The sequence below is a fragment of the Macaca fascicularis genome, chromosome 8 (genome assembly GCF_037993035.2).
Source record: "Macaca fascicularis isolate 582-1 chromosome 8, T2T-MFA8v1.1".
In the NCBI taxonomy this organism is placed as follows: Eukaryota; Metazoa; Chordata; class Mammalia; order Primates; family Cercopithecidae; genus Macaca; species Macaca fascicularis.
Window position 1 is genome coordinate 82,153,655 of NC_088382.1, and position 21,872 is coordinate 82,175,526.

At 38.1% G+C, this 21,872-nt stretch overlaps 1 long non-coding RNA gene across 1 annotated transcript in view; it reads left to right on the plus strand.

The window, feature by feature from the left end:
- The window catches only part of LOC123575218 (uncharacterized), a 66,352-nt gene extending 45,992 nt beyond the window's left edge, over window positions 1-20,360 (plus strand). Inside the window, exon 4 of the long non-coding RNA XR_010577025.1 lies at window positions 19,727-20,360. This is a non-coding gene — a long non-coding RNA (uncharacterized lncRNA). The remainder of the gene's footprint in view (window positions 1-19,726) is intronic.
- The last annotated feature ends 1,512 nt before the right edge of the window (window positions 20,361-21,872 follow it).

The window sequence follows — 21,872 nt, forward strand, 5'->3', positions numbered from 1 at the left end:
CAGGCATCCTTGGCTTCTTCCAGATTTTAATGGGAATATTAAAAAAGAATGACCCCTCTTGACCAGAGAGGGAAGTTCAGGTCTTGATTAATTCACATTACTATCTAGCCACATGCCATTCTCAAGGAATTCCTCTTGCAAGAAACAGACTATTCATTAAATTCAGAGCAACAGAAAGTCACCTCGTGAGATAAGACTGATATATCTCTTGCTGACTTCAAATTATCCACATTTCAGTCATTATATTAATGATAATAGCAGAATAAAACAATGTTTCTGCTTTTATACATTGTATATTCCCATTGCTGTTTTTCAGAAGTATTTATTAGAGGAAAAACTGCCAGAATTTATCATGGTCCTAAGGCATAATATACTACAGCTCTGAAAGCCATAGACAGACTCTATGTTTAGAGTAACTGAGATGTCTCCTCTGTCTGATTTCTATGGATATTATATCATTTGGGGAACAAAATGGGTCATTATAATTCATTTCACATCCTAATTTTCATGGCTTAAAGTAATTTATCTTCAAGAGTATACAGATTGAGCCATCAAGATCTGCCCAGATAGTGGAATATATAAGTCATGTTCTTTTGTTATTTCATTTTATGAGGAGTTTGTTCACTGCTGCTTCATTCTGTGCCCTGGTTGAACACTGTTATTGCATACAACCCTGAGGTTAATTTTTATTTGCTAACTTATTTTACTTTCTTATTTGTGCAATTGTATTAATGGCAGATTTCTCTTTCAAGGCCCTTGGACTCAGGACATTAAGGAGAAAAAAATGGTAAACCTAGCCAATATTCCTTCCTTCCAATCATCAGAGGCGAGATGGCTGTGATGCTTCCTCTTTGAGGTGGGAAGGCAGTATAACATGAAGCCCGGGACTCAGTGGTAGGCGTGGGATGGCTTTGTGAAATTCCCGATTCTTGGTTGCCCCTTTGATTGAGTTTCCATGTTTCCTGTTGGCTTTAAGGCAGTCTCTAAATTATCATGCCCTTTCCTGTGTTGTCACTTAAACACTGTAGCTTGTTAAGTCCTAGAGGAGATGTGTGGGTTATCCTCCTATTCCTTACCTATAGGAGATACTCAAGTGTGGTCACCGGTCAGGACTCAGGGTCTCTTGTGGAAGTAGTCTGACTAGAGGTGAGAGATGACAAGTCTGTCTTCACTTTTTAGAGCCATGAGTGTTGGGCTCTCCATCTGACATCACCTCCTATCTGCATCCTGAGAAGGGGCTCCCTGTGAGAGCCTGCTTTTCTGTGCTATTTTCTGAAAATACCTTCACTTCCTTCCTTACACTTTCCAAACTTTACTAACAGAGACTTTACAGCATCTGGAAGGTCTCTAATCAATCTGATGTTAGTGTAAGTAACCCCTGAAGTCAATTGTTTTAATAGATAGTGGTTACATTTTCTCTTCTGGAGTGCCCATCTATACTACCTATTGCAACTGCCTTTTGGATCCAAATACATAAGTGGTATCTCCTCCTTTCCTTAAATACACAGTTAAAAATCTAAGAGGAGATATTCAACCCAGCACTCACTAAAATAATTTTCTAGGGGTGCCTATTCAAAATGTAGCATATCTGACCTTAGCCAAGGAATACTGACAGCAGGTGAATATTATACAGATGTGGGGTAGTTTGCCTCCAAGCCAGCTGTCATCAGTTCCTGTGTTCCTTGTATGGAAATGCCATTCTGCTGTCAAGGAGCAAAGTCTGTTATTTCACCTCTTCAGGTCAGGCTGGCCTGGTGGCTGCTTTGATCAATAGAATACACAATAAGTTACACTATGGTTTGAGTGGGCAGTTCCCACCTGGTTTTCTTGGAATTCTCAGCCTGTAAGATGTTATCTACCACTGGGAAGTCTAACTACCCTGAGGACACCGTGGTTAAGGATGTTCACACTGGCCACATGGAAGGGCTTTGTTGGAGATAGGATTATTCAGTCCAATCTGCTCCAGCCATCCCAGCTCAGGGGCCGACGTGTAAGTGAAGAAGCCTTCAAGCAACTACATTCCCAGCCACCATCAGACTGTAGCTGCATGAGAGACCACAAGGTAGAACTCTCCAGTTGAGTTCCACTAGCCTCCAGGACCACAGGATATCATAGTAAAATAATCATTTTTTAAAGACCCTAGACTCTGGAAATATGCAGCAGCAAGTAGATTTTCTTGCCAGTTTCAATGGTCCACACTGAGAAATATTGTTAAGTTATCAGCCAAAGACACTACATCATTAATGTGTTCAGGCTGTGGATGACTTAAAAACTTCAGCCCTCTTTGCTTCACTGACCAAACCACTTCCAGTTTCTTATCTCTTTAGTCACTATCCAACCTCTTAATATCTTCTAGCTCTTGGCTTGCCATTACAGGAGATACAGCATTGTAGTAGTGTTTGACCTCTATGGTTGGCTGCTTGCCTGATTGTTCAATATGAGCCCAGTCCTGGATTCTCTTCTGGCAAACAAACCAGGTCATGGTTTATGTTTACTTCAGATACCTCTGTCATAGATTTCATTTCCCCTACCAAGAAAGACACCAATTAGAAAAAACATATCATATCCAGAAATCCTGGCAAGCTAATTCAAAAATCTCCCTGACCTGAGGTTCTCATGGAAACTCCTTCGGAATCATCACTCTAATAAGCTCTTCCTACAGTGCATACACTTTGCTACCTTTCTGAAATATCCAGTCTGGAACAGTGCATGACATCAACTTCTGAAAGGCCAGTGTCAGAGTTGTTTTCTACCCTTCCTCTGACTTATGCTAGTGTTTCCAGAACAGGCACAGCATCAAGCAGGTTTTAGGTTCTCCAGCTCAGGTGCCATGGTGAAAATACTGTTCTGTTCCAATTCTGGAGCAGAGGTTGACTTACAAAGGCAAATGGGTCCTCCTTCAGAATTAATTGCATCCCAGAATGAACTGCTGTAGTGCAGCCCAGATGGAGGCCTCCCCACATTCTCTTCAAGAGCCACATTTCTCCTGTGCATGTCTCCATCATAAACAACCAACCAAACAGAACCCGGAGCCTACACATCCATAATGTACAAATAATTCATTTATAAATCACATATGAAATATATACACACAAATGCAACTTTAAACAAATGAAATTATAAATGAATGGAAATTATCATTGTAGAGTAACCCAGGACATCATCTTGCACATCATTCCCGGAGGCTGCTGGTGGAGTACATTCAGGGGAAGCAGGCTCGTCCCACTGCCAGGCCCCTATCTGTGCTGCAGCCCCACCCTGCTCTCAGGTCCACTCTGACCTTTGTGTATTGCCTTAGATTCCTCCATTAAAAAGAAAACCAAAACCACTTTTTATTATAAAATCTTTCAAAGATATGCAAAAATAAGGCTGGGCACAGTGGCTCACGCCTGTAATCCCAGCATTTTGGGAGGCCGAGGCAGGTGGATCACCTGAGGACAGGAGTTCAAGACCAGCCTGACCAACAGGGAGAAACCACATCTCTACTAAAAATACAAAATTAGCTGGGTGTGGTGGTGCATACCTGTAATCCGAGCTACTCAGGAGGCTGAGGCAGGAGAATCACTTGAACCTGGGAGGCAGAAGTTGCAGTGAGCCGAGATCACGCCATTGCACTCCAGTCTGAGCAAAAAGAGCAAAACTCCATCTCAAAAAAAAAAAAAAAAAATACAAAAACGAAAAGAGTAGTGCAATGAACTCCCATTTACTCATCATCCCGCTTAAAGGAAAGAATGCTCAAACTACTTTCAACAATACCATCCTTCTCCCAACCTTCTCCATTCTTGTTTTCAGTATTTTATTTTAAACAAAATCATAAACTTCTTTCACAATATTTCACTTTATATCTGTAAGTGATAAAGACTTTTTTTATTGGCATTAAGAGTTTTTATTTAGAATTTGATCCACAATCTATACAAGTTATTTACAAGGCATGAAACTGGAAAACAGCACAAAATACAATTGAGGTGTAAGCTCAGAACACAATATGTCATGTTTCAATAAATATAATTCAAAATTTGTAAACTAGGTGACCAGATACATGAGTCTTATTTTTAGGAAAACCATATGAAATATTTATTTCACGTGAGGTAGAGGACAATTACCACCCCGAATGCACCCAATCTCGTCTGATCTCAGAAGCTAAGCAGGGTCGGGCCTGGTTAGTACTTGGATAAAGATGTTTTAAACCTATTATACCACTATCACATTCACCAAAATTAACGATAATTCCATAATATCCTAAGACATCCATTCAATGTTTAAATGTCCTCAGTTGTCTCATGCATTTTTAGATGTGTTTCTTCAAATCAGAATGCAAACAAGATTCACGCATTTTAATTTGCTGATATGCCTCTTAAATATTTTTTAAAATCTATAACCTCTTTCATTTGTTTTGTTTTGGTACTTTCAAGTTCTCCATGGTCTGAATTTTGCTGATTGCATTCCTGTGACATTTTTAAAACCTGTTTCTATCCTTCCTATATGATGTTCTAGAAAGTGATAGTTAAATCTGTAGACTCGATCAGATTAAAGTTAAATTGTTTTGCCCCCATTTTTTTATTCTTCCAAGTCTAGGTCAACTGTACCATATTTCACTGATGGTTCATGTATTAGTTATCTGTGGCTGCATAACAAATTACCACAACAGTAGTGGCTTAGAGCAATGCACACTTAACATGTCACAACATTGGTGCGTCAGAAGTCCAGTCGTGACTCAACTGGATCATCTGCTTAGAAGTCTCACAGGGATATAATCATGGTGCTGGGCAGGGCTGCAGTCTAATTTGAGGCCCACTTCAAAAAAGAAATATCCCCTTCCATGCTCACTCAGGTTGGCAGAATTTCTTCCTTGCATTTCTGTTTCTTGCTGGCTTTGGTTCAAGGCCACTCTCATCTCCTAGAAGCTGTTCAAAGTTCTTTGTCACATGGACACCTCCTAACAAGGCAGCTTGCTTCTTCCAAAGCCATCCAGGAAGACAGAAGACTCCAGCAAAATAGGTGCTATAATCTCAGGGTCATAATCATGTACACATAGTTACATAAATCCTTTACATTTTGCCATATTTTCACTAAATAGAATATTAGTTATATTCTAACTAATAGAATATGGCAAAATTGACAGGATTTATCTAATTATATGTACATGATTATGAACCTGATATTATCTAATATTCTAGTAGCAAGTCACAGGTCACTCCAGGGGAAACAACTATCTATAGGCATGAACATCAAGAGGTAGGGTCATACGGTGCCCACCCTACAGTCTGCCCACCACTCTTTGAGAATACCGAATATAGCACAGCGTAGAATGTTGGTGACTTTCACTTTAATATGTATTAGATATGCCATTGCTTTGGGCAGTACTGCCACTAGGAATGTTTTACTGGCCACTTCTCTCTTTTTGGCTCTCACTTATGCCTTTCTAAGTAGGTTTTGTGCTATCCACACACTGGGCCTCATCTCCTCTTCCTGGACTGTTTTGAATGGTTTGATTTTTCTTCTGCAAGAATTTAGTTCTCTTTGCTCCTAACTTTCACTTTCCTGGCCATTCCCTAAGGCCTTTTCCCCACAACTAAATGGCTTAGCAAAGTGTTTTTGCTAAAAAGTAATAAAAAACAAATCTGTATTTTCCAGTCTTCGTTTACATGAGCAGTACACCACAGTTACTCTGTTTACCGCAGTATTCAGCACAATTTGAAATGCTTTCAGAAGCTGAGCAATGAAGAATCTCATGGACAGGTTATTGCTGCAAAAGGTCTTGCCTGTGCTTCTTTACAGTGGGGGCTACACGATTTCCTGTCTCCTAAAGTTCTTAAGGATTTCAAAATGTTCGTTATATATGGGTGAGACTTAGGCTTATTAAACCAAAGGTATTTTGCTGATCGCAGCTGTGGGAGTCTACAGGCTTCAGTCTTCCTGTTCATCTGCTCAAATCAAGCAGTTCACTTACAGAAAAGATGAAAGAATAAGAAAATCCTGACTCACTGACAAATTTAAATTCTTGGTCATAGAAGGGGAAAAAAGCTGTTTCCCAGGAGGTCTCTCCAACATAGTGATTCTCAAACTTTAGTGAGCATCAGGATCGTCTGGAGAGCCCATTAAAATACAGATTACTGAGTTCCACCTTCAGATTTCAGTATCTGGGGATGCTATTCCCAGATTTTTATTCAATAAGTCTGTAGTGGTGCCCAAGAATTTGCATATCTAACAAGTTGCCAGGTAGTACTAATGCTGCTGGTGTGAGGACCACACTTGGGAAACCACTGCTCTAACATATTGTTCAAAATACCTCCCAACAAGACAAAATGGGGTAGGACCACATAGAAAACAATGCCTGCAAATTCTGAAGGTCATGCCACCTTAGCAGTGGCCATGCCAAGTAGCATAGCAGACAAAATGTCCAAGTAGTCATAGACTCACTACCAGTGCCACTGAGTTTTCCAGGGTAATCATGGTTTTCTAGATAGAGTCATATAACTACAAGATCTGAGAGAGTATATATGGCTGTCTTTGAAGAGGATTTGAAGCCATGAAGAATTGAGGTATTGATGCATACAACTGAAGTTCACTGGACTCAGTATAGCACCGTGAGAGAAGCTGAATGTTGAGATTATAGTCAATCAGTCATTAGCAGTAACATTTTAAAATTAAAGAGAAGTCAATAAGATGCCTATTGGAACTTTTACACATTTCACTACTTGGATTCATCCATTGTTACCAATAAAGAATAACTTGTGCCTAGTGTTTGCAGAAAACGATTTGTAATGACCCTTCTTCAATACTTGGTGGTAGGCAGTATTTTTTATTGGTTTGATTTGTTGGGCTGTTGTTCTTTAAGTTAAGTATACTGTTTAGGTCATTTGTAAGACAATAAATGGAAAATAAATCCCTGAGCCTTACAAAAAAATTTTTAAAAAATAAACCAACTTCAATATAAAGTAATTTTCATGCCTAATGTGTTCCTAAATAATTAATTTTACTACTTCCTTGCACTTCTAAAAGCATTATTTCAAGACACAACAATATTCTCTTGTAAGGCATTTTGTTTAGAAGCAGGCAAATGCCTATGGTTTTATCAAAGCCCACAGATGTAAACAAAACAAAACAAAAATGTCAAAGCAGCATTATTTTAGGTGTAGTATAAAAAATAAGAAGTATTTCATTGAGTCATATGGCGAATTTTCTCCCCAATATTCCTAGTTGTTATATGGTCCATGAACAGCGTGAATAGTCAATGAGTCATGTATCATTGGAGAAAAGCAGTCAATAAGAAAGGTGGGAGCAGAGTTTCTCCAGTGTGCATCTTAAATCTGGGCATCTCAGCGACCCTTGGATGCAATCATTATTGTCCCTGGAGGAGAATTCACAGGTGATGCTGGAAAAGTTGTCTTGGTCTTACCTCCTTTCTCTACTAACATTTGCCACTATCTGATCTATCCACCAAAGGTAATTTTTGTTCTTTCTCCTCTCCCTATACATGTGATTTCAGTATCTGTTAGGTTGAACCACTTGATGATTTTTAATCCACATAAACAATTTCATATACCACAACCTAGTACTTTATCAGGAACAGTGATTATAATATGTATAACTAGAAAGTGCTGTAGAGAACACAGAAATTCAAATCTGACCACCTTTGGATTTAAATTCTTTTAGGATAGTCACTTGTAAATTTCATTATGACTTTTTAAAATAAACAAATTCATTCATAGTTTTTAGCATCCAGGTATCTAATCTAGACAGACTTAAAATACCACAGGGAAGGGGATGCAGGTAGGTTACCCAAGGACTTTTTCTTCTTCAGTTATAAAAAGATTACTTAAAGTAGTTATTGAATGAACAATCAATTGCAGAAAGAACTCGAATTTTATAAATTTCACACATAAGTGGAAAACTAAAATCCTACAAAAAGTTCATATTGTACTTTACAATAATCTTCAAAAATACAGGACAGACTGGGCTCAGTCAACACATAAGAGAAAACTTGGCAGTAAATTTGGGAAATAGAAGCCATATTCATTCATCCATTTGTTTACCTATGTGTCCAGTTAATATTTGTTGATTCCTTACCTTAGACCTGACACTGTTTTACCAGCTGGGTTTACACTCATGTAAAGACAGAGACATTCTCTTCTCTCATTGAATCTACCTTCTATTCCAATCTTATTGCCACTAGGAAGGGTGAGAATGGTCCAATTACCTATACAAATTCCTGACTAATGATCAACTGGCTGCCTATACCAAATTGGCTATGGTTTATTTTATATATCTGACTTATATTTTTGTTTAGGATTGTTTCTTCCTTCACACTCTAAATGTCTTTTATCTAATGTTCTTGCCTAATCGCTCTGGCTAGAACCCCTAGTAAAATGTTGATTAGAAGTGTCAAGAACAGACATCCTTGTCTTCTTTTCTTAAAAACCACTTTATTGAGGTAGAATTAACATTTAAGATCTGTAGTGTATGCAACTCGAGGAGTTTGGGGATAGGTATTCACCTATGAAATCATCACTACTGTCCAGGTCATGTGCATGTTCATCACCTTCCAAAATTTCCTCTCATCCCCTTCATTATCATTATAGTTTTGTGTGCATGGCAAGAACATTTAACACAAGATCTACCATCTTGGCAGATTTTAAATATACAATACAGTAAAGTTAGCTATAGGTATTATGCTGTATAGTTGATCTCCAGAACTTATTTATCTTGCATAACTGAAACTATAGCCTTTGACCCTCACTTTCCCAATTCCCCATCCCCCAGGCCCTGGCAGAGTTTAATTAGAAGAATAGTTACAAGAAGCATAATGAACCTGATAATGATATACTTTCATACAGTCTGGATTCTGTCATTTGACATACATAATTTCTCTTGGAACTAAAATTTCTTAATTATAAAATGTTATTTTTTGCAGTGTGACTCTACAAGTTGTATGTCCTACCTCACATGTGTTAAAAGAACTCTAGTTTCTTCCCAGCTCATATGGTCAAGGGGAAATAGATTATGTGACTCAATTATTGCCAGCCAGGGACTTTGAGCAATGTCTCAGGCAGGCATATTTTGTTGTCAGTAGTGGCATCTGGTAGCTAGTAGCCAGGGCCCAAGACTGCTAAACATTGCTACAAGGCACAGTGCAACAAACCCCTGCTCTTTCCCCTCACTGTCCCAAACAAAAACTATTCTTGCCCCAAATATCAATAGTGTTGAGGTTGAGAAACTCTGCTCTCACTAATATAAAAGATTTATTCTCTTCACATCTTATTTTTTCTCTGTCTCTAAACCTGACTTTGAAAGTTTGACTCTGTTAGTTTATCCAACCATTCATTTATTAATACATTCCTCCCAAAACCATTAAGATGTTGTGGGGGATACAGAGAACAGGACAGTCTCTACTTTATATCTGATTTCAGGAACCTACTTTACACATCACTGGAGAATCATTTGGTTTTCTGAGAAGGAAGAGTGACCGATTAAATATTCCTTTGGACAATCATACCAGGACAACTTTTGTGCATTCTGCTCATCTTTCCAGTTCTCTCTGGCTCGAAGTGAATGTCATTTTGCATGGTAGAAGTCTGGTTGTGAATTATTTGGAAGAGAAAAATGCAGTTCTGTTGTTCAAACTGCATCAAAGGCAGAACCATGTGGGGGTGAGAAGGACAGGAAAATACGATCCTTTGTAATTATAATGTGGGGAAAATGTTTGGTTTAATAACAGGTTACAAAATAGATTTCTTAATCTAAAACGATAAAATCTCCTGAATAGGGGCAAGCTGATACCTCAGATAATGAACAAATAAGGCAATATTTATTTACATTATATACCCTGGGGTAGGTCTAATAAGTCTTTCTTATCTACAGTTAGTCACATTTACACTTTAACAGTACACAATTCTTCTTCATTTGCACTAGAAATGACGATGAGTCAAATTGGGAAGAAAAAACATGAGAATTGTGTGACATATTTCTATCTGAATAGTCAAATATAGGTGTCCTTTGAATGCATTTGACTGAAAAAATATAGATACAGGAAAGGTAGGAAGAAACAAAGAATGCAATTGTATTTTTCATCATCAATCACTACTGCACATACACCGTGCATGCATATACACACATGTATGAACAAGTGTGTGCATGTATGTATAGATGTGTGTATATGTATATGCACATACACACACAAGCACACAGTGACCCTCTGTGTCCATGAGTTCCTAATCTGTGGATTCAAACAACTGCAGATGGAAAATATTAATTTAAAAGGATGGTTCTGTCTGTACTGAATATGTACGGGCTTTTTTTGTCATTATCCAATAAACAATACAGTATAACAACTATTTATATAGCATTTACATTGTATTAGGTGTTATAAGATATAGAGATGATATAACATATACAGGAGGATGTTTGTAGGTTATATGCAAATAGTATACCATTTTATATAAGGGAATTGAACACACATAGATTTTTTGGTATCTGCTGGGGGTTCTGAAATAAATTGCCCACAGATACTGAGAAACAACTGTACAAATACACACACACACACACACACACACACACACACACACATTCTGTATTATTCAGAAACACCCATGTAATGAAGAGGTACCCTGTCTATCTTTAAAGAGCTGATTAAGTAGCTCCTGATAGAGCACTGTGCTATTTGCTCTTATCCTCAATTTTCCTCATGATTCACCTAGAGTATGGCTATCTATCTGGAAACAGCTAAAATTAACAGAACAATTTAGAAAACCCACTGAGCCAAAGTTGCACAATGAAGACTAAAAGAAGGGAGGAAGATGAGTGACTCAGGGGATTCTTAATGGAATTTTAAGCCTTTTGTATTAATGCTCCCTCAATTTATGGATGGTGCACTGTTCTCATGGATACTTTCAAAGTGCTTTTTGGGAAACTCATTACTCCAAACTGGTGAAGGCAGATAGTGGTATTTTAGGAGCAAGTCAGGACTAGAATCCACATTTCTAGCTCTGAATTTCTAGTGTTTCAAAACTTAGGTTCTAGGGAGCATCAGCAGTGACTCAGGAGCTGGAGCGGCACTCACAGCCCCTCCACCTTGGGAGCCTGCTCCAGCTTCTCACATAAAGCAGCCTAAAGGTCTGAAGGTGTTTCTGAGAATTCACTGGTCCAGGATGACATATGGGGATACCAAAAACAATCCAGTGATTTCCCCCAGAGCAGCTTACATCCCCAGGAGTGTACTAGGAGTGTACTAGAAGTGTTAGGGCCCCCAGAAGGGGACCTCTAAACACTCTCCGCACTCACAGATGAGAATCTCTCAGGCCGGCTACTAATCCGCAGTGGGCGCTATCATTTCTGTGCACTCCCCACCCAGAAGACCCTTCCACTTCAGCTCACAGCCCTTAAGTGGTCACAAGATCTGGAGTACTTCAACCATTTAAACATCTGGGATGGAAATACTGGTTTTTCCTCAAACATCATCATAAGAATTGGCACAATGCTTTCCCAAGGCCCACACTCATTCCACTGCACTGTGTCCCAATATCTCAGAGAAAACTGGATGATGGATGGGCATTTCGTGAAAGATGCTTCCATCTCAGTTTTGTTATTATGGAGATAGATTCTCTCTTTAATTCATGACCATGAACTTCAAGTGGGCTCTACAGGCAAAATGAGACAAACAAAGAGGAGCTTCTAGAGAGGTCTACAAGAAGCTATTGCCCCCCTTATTGAAGTCTCTTCTGGCCAGGAATGCCAGCAGCCAGGAAGATCAGCTAGACACAGAGTAGAGGAGAGCAAGAGCAAGCTGTGTGAATTTATCCCCACATCTCAGAGCAACCACTTCCTGAGGGTAATGACCATCATCTTCCCCTTTTGATGAACTCTAACCTAGAAGCGAATGGAGATGAGAATTCTGGAAAAGGTAGCTTCTGGCTTAACAAGTTAACAATAACACACCCCAGAAAAAAAATGATAGTCAACTTAGATAAGACTAAAAATTCGTTGTTAGATCTTATAGTGATGACCATGGCAAGAGCAAATTTGGTGGCATATTTAGAACAAAGGGTTTATATCTGGAGTGGATTTATAAGAGATCAGTCAGAAATGATAGATTTTTTGAGAAGTTTACAGCACAGAAAGGCAAAGAAATGTAGCAGCTAGGTGATAAGCAAGGCCAAGGGGGGATTTATTTTCTAAGTTATAAAAAAATAGCAATATGTTTGTGCACCAGTGGGAATGATCCCGTAAGAGTGTAATGCACACCTATACTCCCAGCACTTTGAGAGACTGAGCCTGCAGTGAGCCGAGATTGCACCACTGCACTCCAGCCTGGGGTACAGAGTGAGACCCTGTCTCAAAAATAATAATAATAAGACTGTGCATTTGATTTTAAAAAGATGTTGGAGTCATGAGTTTGGATAGAAAAAAGGAAAGAAAATCAAGTGCACTGGAGACACTGGCTTTTGAAAGGACCCTGGAATGCCAGCAGTGCTTCTTATCTCCCCTGCTACCAGCCTGGTCCAAGCCAGCATCTTCTTCTACTGAGATAACTGCAGTAGCTCCTAACTAGTCTCCCTTCTCCATGTTTTACCCACCTATAAACCCACATAGCGGTCAGTGTGGTCCTTTTAATACATATGTCAGATTAGGTCATCCCAGTGCTCCAAACCCTGTAATGGACACCCTCTTCACTCAGAGTAAAAAAAAAATCCTTGTAAGGCCACACAAGTTCCCATCAGGTGGTCAGGTTCTCCATTGTGTCTAGAGTCTTCTTTCCTACAGTTCTCTATCTCTCATTTACTTCTCTTGCCTTGTTTGGAAGACCCAGGCACCCTCTTATCACAGGGCCTTTGTTCCGGCTTGTGCCTCTGACTCAGACATTCATGTCCTAGATATCCCCTTATTTAACTCCTTCTCTTCCCTCAAGGTTTTGTTCATATTTCACCTTCTCAATGAGGCCCACCCTGACCACTTATTTAAGTTGCAACCTAACCTCACATTCCCATCCCTCTTATTGTGCTCTGCTTTTCCTTTCTCCCACAAGTATTTACTACTTTCTAAAGACAATGTAATTGACTACAGTAGTCCCTTTTTATCCACAATTTCTCATTTTGCAGTTTCCGTTACCTGCAGTCAACTGTGGTCTGAAAATATTAAATAGGACACTCCAAGAATAAACAATTCATAAGTTTCAAATTGGGTGCCATTCTGAGTAGCATGATGAAATCTCACACCATCCCTTTCCGTCCTGCCCAGGACAGGAATCTTCCTTCGTCTAGCATTTCCACGCTGTATGCCCTGCCTGCCCCTTAGCACTTAGTAGGTGTTTCAGTTATCAGATCAACGGATTACAAGAAGAAGAGTGAGTACAGTACAATACGATATTTTGAGAGACACAGAGACAGAAACCATACTCACATAACTTTTATTATAATATATTGTTATAATTGTTCTACTGTATTATTAGCTATTGTTGTTAAGCTCCTACCATGCCTAACCTATAAATTAAACTTTATCAGACCTGGTGTGGTGGCTCACGCCTGTAATCCTAGAACTTTTTTTTTTTCTGTCTCAAAAAAAAAAAAAAAAAAAGAAAAGAAAAGAAAAGAAAAGAAAAAAAGCCAAAAAAAAAAAAAATACTTTATCATAGGTGTGTATGTGATATACTTTGGCTCTGTGTCCCCACCCAAATCTCATCTCGAATTGTAATCCCCATGTGTTGATGGTGGGCCCCGGTGGGAGGTGATTGGATCATGAGGGAGGTTTCTAATGGTTTAACACCATCCCCCTAGTGCTGTCTCATGAGTAGTTCTCACAAAATCTGATGGTTTTAAAGGGACTAAAGAGCTTTTGCAGGGCAAAAGGAACAGTCAGCTCACAGAGTGGGAGAAAATCTTCACAATCTATATATCTGACAAGGGACGAATATCCAGAATCTACAACAAACTGAAACAAATTAGCAAGAAAAAAATAAACAATCCCATCAAAAAGTAGGCTAAGGACATGAATAGACAATTCTCAAAGGAGATATAGAAGTGGCCAACAAACATATGAAAAAATGCTCAACATTACCAGTGATCAGAGAAATACAAATCCAAACCACCATGTGATACCACCTTACTCCTACAAGAATTTCCATAATCAAAAAATCAAAAAATAATAGATGTTGGCTTGGGTGTAGTGAAAAGGGAACACTTCTACACTGCTGGTGGGAATGTAAACTGGTACAATTACTGTGGAAAACAGTAGGAAGATTCCTTAAAGAACTAAAAGTAGAACTACCATTTGATCCAGCAATCCCACTATCCTGTATCTACCCAGAGGAAAAGAAGTCATTATATGAAAAAGTACTTGCACAAGCATGTTTATAGCAGCACAATTCACAATTGCAAAAATGTGGAATCAACCCAAATGCCTGTCAATGAGTGGATAAAGAAACTGTTTTTTATATTTATATATATATATATATATATATATATATATATATATAACATACAAACATAACATATAAACATACATATATATATATGTATGTTTAAAACTGTTTTATATACATATATATATACACACACACACACACACACACATACATACATACACAATAGAATACTACTCAGCCATAAAAAGGAATGAATTAATGGCATTCACAGCAACCTGGATGAGATTGGACACTATTATTCTAAGTGAAGTAACTCAGGAATGGAAAACCAAATATCGTATGTTCTCACTTATAAGTGGGAGCTAAGCCATGAGGATTCTAAGGCATAAGAATGAAACATTGGACTTTGCGGACTCGGGGAAAGGGTGGGAAGGGGTGAAGGATAAAAGACTACAAATTGGGTGCAGTGTATACTGCTCAGGTGATGGGTGCAACAAAATCTCCGAAACCACTACTTATATTACCAAACACCACCTGTTCCCCAAAAATGTATGGAAATAAATTTTTTAAAGTGTGTGGCAGTTCCCTTCTCTTGCTCTTTTTCCTGCTCTGACATGTGAAGATGTGCTCACTTCCCCTTTGCCTTCTACCATGATTGTAAGTTTCCTGAGGCTTTCCAAGTCGTGCTAAACTGTGAGTCAATTAAACCTCTTTTCCTTATAAATTATCCAGTATCAGGTAGTTCTTTATAGCAGTGTCAAAACAGACTAATACTGTATGTATATATATAAAAAAAACCATAGTGTATATGTGATTTGGTACTATCTGCAGTTTCAGGCATCCACTGGGTGTCTTGGAACATATTCGCAATGATAAGGATAAGGGGAGACTACCATATTTTCCCATGTTTCTAGTCCGTTGCCTCTCTCACTCAGAATGTGGGCTTCATGAGCATCATATTCACTGTTGTATCTCAAGCTCCTTAGAACAGTGCCTGGCACATTGTGGACAGTCCATAGGTATTTTTGGATGAATTAATATATTTAGCTATAAGAAAACCCTAGTAAACTTTCTAAAGATTTATGAATGAAAAGTCAGAGGCTACTTCTTTGTGCCAGGTTAGTATACTACTCTTTGTAAATCTCATCAGAAGTGTGTCTACTAAGCTGCAAAAAAAATTATTTGAAAGTTGAAGGAAGTGAATGATATTTTTATCTAACTTTTGCATTTGTTGCAAGGTACATTCACCAAATAAATATTTATAACAAACTTCATATAAGCTTAGAACATATCAATTGATAATTTCATTAAATTAAGCCTCCCCAACAACATTGTAAGATAGGCATTATCATACCTGTTTAATTGTTAAAGAAAATGAAACTCAGAAGTCTTAAGTGGCTTACTCAAATTCTCATAAAATGAGTAAACGGGGAAGCTGTATCTCAATTACAGACTTTATGTTCCATTGAAGATGCTTCTTAACTTAGCTCTATTACGTGGAGAAATAGCATATGTAGTACCAAGTACAGTAATTAAATATTGAAGAAATTTAACAATGCTATATCTATAGCCTGAGAGGTTTACATAAATCTTAACTAAATATCTACATCTATATCCATGTCTCTTTCTATTTTTATATTCTCTATCTAAATATCCATCCATTCATCCATACATACACACATGTATAAATTTATTGAGCACATAATCTGAGCAAGGTAAGTATTATGTGCTATGCAAATATTATCTGAGTTTTATTCTATCCCAAACACCAGAATTAAGGTATCCCATTTTAAACATGAGAAAGCTGAGGTGCAAAGAGGCTAAATAACTTGCCCCAAGTTAACAGCAGGAGGAGCCACAATGTAAACCTGGAAAGTCCAACTGCATAGTCAGTGCTCCCAACCATCTCAGCATACATTTTCCTCCCTCAATTAATGAGAACAGGTTTGATTATATTAATTTGATAATATTTAGAGGGATACAATTTCTGAACTGCTTTGTTCCATTTCTAAAAGGCTTAGTTTATCATAATGCCTTTGGCTGGCATCCTTCTGTAAGCCTGGTGGTTAATCAGGCCTTCTGTCCTAGGTGAAACTGACATAAAATATCTACTGCAGTGAGGTTAGTGTCTCCATCCTGACTGGGCTCCACTTTTCCTTGGAGCCCCATATTTAATGTAAGGTGCTCAGTCTTCAAGCACATACATCAGTGGCTCTACAGACTGGCTATTATCAACCCAATTCCTGGAGGCTGAGCCCAGCAAATCAGAATTCTACATTTAAAATAGGTGTTTTCAAAGCAAGCTTCTTACCTTAAAATGTGGTTAAGAGTCCTTCATTGATTAAAACGTGTTCTGCTTTGCATTTCTCTGATGGCCAGTGATGATGAGCATTTTTTCATGTGTCTGTTGGCTGTATGAATGTCTTCTTTTGAGAAATGTCTGTTCATATCCTTTGCCCACTTTTTGATGGGGTTGTTTGTTTTTTTCTTGTAAATTTGTTTGAGTTCTTTGTAGGTTCTGGATATTAGCCCTTTGTCAGATGAGTAGATTGCAAAAATGTTCTCCCATTCTGTAGGTTGCCTGTTCACTCTGACTGGATTAAGAAAATGTGGCACATATACACCATGGAATACTATGCAGCCATAAAAAAGGATGAGTTTGTGTCCTTTGTAGGGACATGGATGCAGCTGGAAACCATCATTCTTAGCAAACTATCACAAGAACAGAAAACCAAACACCGCATGTTCTCACTCATAGGTGGGAACTGAACAATGAGATCACTTGGACTCAGGAAGGGGAACATCACACACCGGGGCCTATCGTGGGGAGGGGGGAGGGGGGAGGGATTGCATTGGGAGTTACACCTGATGTAAATGACGAGTTGATGGGTGCTGACGAGTTGATGGGTGCAGCACAGCAACATGGCACAAGTATACATGTGTAACAAACCTGCACATTACGCACATGTACCCCAGAACTTAAAGTATAATAATAATAAAAAATAAAAAAATTAAAAAAAAAAAAAACAAAAAAAACCGTGTTCTTCTGTTTGCCATCCTCATAGGTATGGACATTTTAATCTAAGCAGTTTGGAATGGGAGGGTGTGAAGAGTGGCCAAGCTAAAATGTCAAGTTCAGACTGCAAATATATAATTTTAAGAGATGTGTGTCTAAGAAAGCAATCCACGTGTCTATAAGCTGACTTCAACTATGCTCTAGAAGTCCCCTGAAACTCTAAACCTGATCAGAATTCAAGATGAAAGCTCTTTGACCCTAGCAGAACTGGGTAATACTTCTCATTGTTTCTCTTTGCTGGTCTGTTATTACCATTCAAGGAAATAGAGAGCAGAGGGAAACCATACTTCTATTTTTAATAAATCAATAGCATATGTAACCATGTTTTTTGAGGCTTTACCATCAATCTGTGATATAGGCATTATTTCATTTAAAGGAATGGAATTGCAATCAGGTTGGATAAGGCTGTGCAATCTAATACTTAGTCTAAAACGAGTACAAACGTATTCCTGAATGTGATTATAAGAATAGGTTTTTTTCTGAATGCTGTCTGACTTTTATTGGGCTGCTCCACTAAATTCCCATTAGACCTATCTTGATTTATTTTAAACACTGGTCATTTATTCATTGTTTCATTTAACAAACATTTATTGAACATCTACTATGTGATAAAAACTGTGCTACACATCAGGGCTAGGGAGATAAGTTAGATACAGTTTCTAACATGAAGGCACTTATAATTTCATAAGAAAATAACCACTTTAACAGATAATGATAATGTGGTAAGTCCAGCGATGGAGATAGTTATACAAGACCCTGTGCCTATGAATTGTTTAAACCAATTTCTTCTGTATATTAAAGCAAATCAGAAATAGAAACTGTTACCCTGCTGCATGCAAAATTTGTTTACCATAGTACACAATATGTGCAGCCATGCCATCAAATCATTACATACATGGCATAGGTCTACTTCATTATCTTGGGCATACTTTTAAAAATAGCATTCTACACAGTGTGCGTTATTATTTTTTACTTCTTAATGACCAAGTTCTAGTCCGTTTTTTATCTCTAGTTCTCAATCACAAAAGTTCTTTCTTTATTCTTCTTCCTGACTGCCTATATATATGTTTTTTTAATTTGTATTTATACTTATTTCTTCAGAATGTAGGATTGTTTCTGTCTGTCTGCTTTATAAGTGCCCAAATATTATTTTCATGAATGTCTTTCATGGTTATTGATTGGCAAACAAGTCAAATCCTAAAACTACAGAGTAACAGGCTAATCCCAATTCTATTCCCCATTAGCAAGAGCACCTCCTTGCTCTCCAACCAGAGTGAGAAGGCAAAGATGCTACTCCCACTCAGATTGAGCATATTATTTATGTTCTCTGTGGGGAGTTGCATGAGTTATATCACTAAGAAAATTAATTCCTGCACTTCTGATTTTACTTACAGAGTTTGTTGGTGCTTGTGGAAAGAGTAAAATTACAAATCCTGATAAGTTAATGACAGAGACCCTATGTAAATTTGTTTGGAAATTTTCTTCATCTAATCATATCACCTTTAGATGTGCATGGCCAGTGTGTAGATCTGCACTTCTTTGCATAATCAAATAGAGTCTTGAAATTGTCAATGCTTCTCGGAAGAGAGAAGGTGAAATCAATGAAAAAGGAGAGGGGAGAGGGGCAAAACAAACTAATGGTAGGCAAGGAGCCTGGAGAGAAAGACAGCCATGGGAAATGAGCGGTGGTGGGTTTGATAAAGGATTTTAAGGAACAAAGATGCTATTATTTGCTTTCTAGTTTTTTGGCGATACTGTCATTTAACTGCCTCAGATATCCACAAGACTTTAATAACTCTGCTACATAAAACAATCCTGTGTTTGAGGTTGTTTAGTGAACACAAAAGTAAAGTGGTCTGTAGTGCACATTAAGGTCATCTTGGGGGAGACAAGAAACCAGCCACAGGCAGGAAGAAAAACACAGGGGAGGCTGAAACTTAAGTGGAAAAAGAGAAATTAAAGCAAGAAATGACAGGAGTAAGGTAATCCTCTAAAAATTCCTGGATTTGAGATTGTGATGTGTATCTCTGAAAGTGTGTGCAAGTGTGTGCTTTAGGTGTATGTTAGAAGGTAGCAGAAGATGTTGAGTTTCTCACTACAGGTGGAATAATATTTGAAACACGTTAATTTAAAAATTGCAAAATTAAGTTAATCCATAATTCTAAAAGATTAGGGGATTCTAGGGAGAAGAATACTTGGATTACACAATCAATGTGTTTCAGATGAAATGGTAGTGCTATCCATCAACCACATTTGCATTGAAATATATTTATTTTTGTATGTTTGTTTTGCAGATTAGATAGCTCAGATGGTTCAAGTCTCTACCAATGAAATCAAACTCTGGAGTTTACACCTCCCTCCAGGCATTTCTCTTTGTGCAGAAGAAAATTGTACCAAACTCAAGGCCACCCCAGGATGGTTGATGCAGAACATGCAAAATTCTACCTTCTTCCAGGCCCTTGCAAATGCTGTTTCTTCTGCGAAAACTGTCTCCTGCCTTCCAGTTCCACACAGGATACCCTGTCAGTCAGTTGCCCTGCAAGACTCAGCAAAAGGGATTCTTCCCTGTAAATGTTTTTATGCATCTACTCAGGAAAGAACATCCTCACTTCTCTGCATTGTATTCCACATGGATGACTTCAGTGATATGGAGAAAGACAGCTACAGTGAATTAATAATGTTTGGGTAACTATTAGGGACTTTTAAGACAAAATATGCACTTGACATTGAATTAATTAACATTATGTAATGCTTGATTGCATTGCATCATTTTGCATGTAGCATATATCAACCTCCCTGTGTTGTACCGTGAGTCATTCCAGATACAGGGAACACATGTACTCATTTCTTTCTTGAATCCCACGTTCTTACATGATAAGTATTTATTAGTAGATGTATGCTACATGAATAAATTAATAAATTGGTGAATGAATGGATGTGTAGATGGTTATGTAAAAGGATAGATAAATTTCTTACCCCTTGACACTTACACTATTTTCCCAGAAGATGCAAGGCTTTTATTTATGTTGTTATATTTTGCTGGGAGATTTTCTTGTTTGTGATTTTTCATTCACTATGTAAAGAAGAAAATATATACCTGTTAACTGAGGTAAACCTAAAACAAATTGCCTAAGACCATGACCAACTTGTCTACAATCATAATCATAAACAACATTGTATATAAATATATCATAGTTGATCATAAAGGAGAATAAGAAAGAGATGATAGGTGAATTAATGAAAATGTGACACCACAAGTAAAAAATAAAATCAAAAGCCAAGGGGGCTAATCACATGATTTTATGTAGAAAAATCATGTTCATTTATGTTATATGTGTGTGCATGTGTATGTATGTCTGTATGTATATATACATATATATATATCAGATTACATATATATTTCAGAACTAGATCAAGAAAAGACTGGATCTATAATTTGTGAGGCCCAGTGCAAGATGAACATGCAGAGTGTCATGTTCAAAAATTCAGAATTTCAAGATGGCAAGAGAAGAGCATTATACCCATCAGAGTCTGAGTTCGGATGCCTATGTGATTGCACAGTTCAAATGCCACAAAGTCAGCCCTACCTAATTATTCCCTTTCTACAATCTTTAGATAAAAATTTTGTTTGCTTACAATTACAGTATATATAATTATAAATATAATGTATTATGTTATAAAATTATAATTAACATATATGTAGTTATAATATGTAATTATTGGCTATCATGCTCTCTTTGGCTAGAAGCTACAAAATGTCAAGGATTATAGTCCATGGATCTATTCCACTTTGTTACTGTTATACATATTATCCATGTCCTCAAACACTAATATTCTATGTGCTAATCCATCAAGATTGTTTACATAGGGGAAGGCTCAAGACAGCTGATGAGATGCAGTGAGGGTGTGCCTCTTCCATGGAGAATAACCAAAATATTGAATAAATATTCACACTTCAAATAGATTTTCTGAGAGAGAAAACTGGGATTCAACAGAGAGGTGATGGGAGACACTGAGGATAAAGAAGGAAAAAATGGGGCTCCTAGCCTGGGATCACCAGTAGTGGGCACTGGACCTGCACCCAGAGAAAAATAAGTGGAGGACGCTGGGGACTCACATTCTTACCATGGGCCTTTGTGATCCTAGCTACAAGAGAGTTCCATGGCTTGACAAACTGACTGCAGACTGCTCGGTTCTGGCCTCACCATTCTGTCCTGCTTCTGCTGGCTGGACACTGAAGAGAGAACCTTCAGGTTGGGGTGTGGAAGCTGGGTGGGTCCCAGTGCCACTTGCTAGGCTGCAGATTCTGGCAAACCCTCTTCCCCCACATAGGTACTGTGGCCCAGGAAAAGTACTTTCATCCCTCCCTGGAAGATTGCCCCAGTGGCTTGAGAGCTAACCCCTAATCCCCACTGGGGTCAGCACTTATGCTTGCCATGG